Source organism: Nannospalax galili, unplaced genomic scaffold (genome assembly GCF_000622305.1).
Source record: "Nannospalax galili isolate Female #2095 unplaced genomic scaffold, S.galili_v1.0 scaffold69, whole genome shotgun sequence".
NCBI classification, from domain to species: domain Eukaryota; kingdom Metazoa; phylum Chordata; class Mammalia; order Rodentia; family Spalacidae; genus Nannospalax; species Nannospalax galili.
In genome coordinates this window covers 977,731-978,244 of record NW_008360297.1, presented here as the reverse complement: position 1 = coordinate 978,244, position 514 = coordinate 977,731, and positions in this window count along the sequence as shown.

The window sequence follows — 514 nt, the reverse complement described above, 5'->3', positions numbered from 1 at the left end:
GAGGGCCACTTCATTCTGATCAAAGGAACAATGAATCAAGAAGATATTACAATCATGAACATATATTCACCAAACTCTGGTGCACCCAAATTCATTAAAAAAAAAATACTACAGGACTTTAAGACCCGGATTAATCTGAACTCATTAATAGGAGGCGACTTCAATAGCCCACTGTCTCCATTAGATGGGTCAACAGGGCAGAGTTAACAGAGATGTATCTGAATTAAATAATATCATATATCAAATGGACTTAACAGACATCTACCGAGTATTTCACCCAAGCACCAAAGGACATACTTTCTACTCAGCACACCATGGAACCTTCTCCAAAATCAACCATATACTCGGGCACAAAATGAACCTCAACAAATACAAAAAGATTGAAATAATTCCATGCATTCTATCAGACAACAATGCACTAAAGCTTACAATCAACATCTGAAGAAACCTATTCACCACATGAACACATAGTGATTAAACAACACACTCCTGAATGATGAATGTGTCAGAAGAA